The sequence below is a fragment of the Eimeria mitis genome, genomic scaffold, assembly GCF_000499745.2.
Source record: "Eimeria mitis Houghton genomic scaffold, Emh_scaff814, whole genome shotgun sequence".
Lineage (NCBI taxonomy): Eukaryota > Apicomplexa > Conoidasida > Eucoccidiorida > Eimeriidae > Eimeria > Eimeria mitis.
The window spans coordinates 5,934-6,325 of NW_013575987.1; positions in this window are offsets into that span (position 1 = coordinate 5,934).

Genomic DNA, 392 nt, shown 5'->3' on the forward strand with positions numbered 1-392 from the left:
AAAATAAAAATAAATAAAAATATAAAAATAAATAAAAATAAATAAAAATAAATAAAAAAAAGAAATAATAAATAAGAAGTAAAAGAACACAACAAAAAATAGATAAACAGGAGTAAATTAAAATAAATAGAAATGAATAAAAATAAATAAAAAATAAAAAAAATAAAAAAAATAAAAAATAAAGAGAGAAATAAAAATAAATAAGAGTAAGAATAAAATAAACAGAAATAAATAAAGGTAAGTAAACATAAAATAAAAATAAATAAAAATTAAAATAAATAAAAATAAAAATAAATAAAAATAAATAATAAACAGGAAACAACATTATATAAACCCTTCTATACACCCTTCTCTCTTTCTCTTTTTTTTTCTTTCTTTTTTTTTTTTTTTCT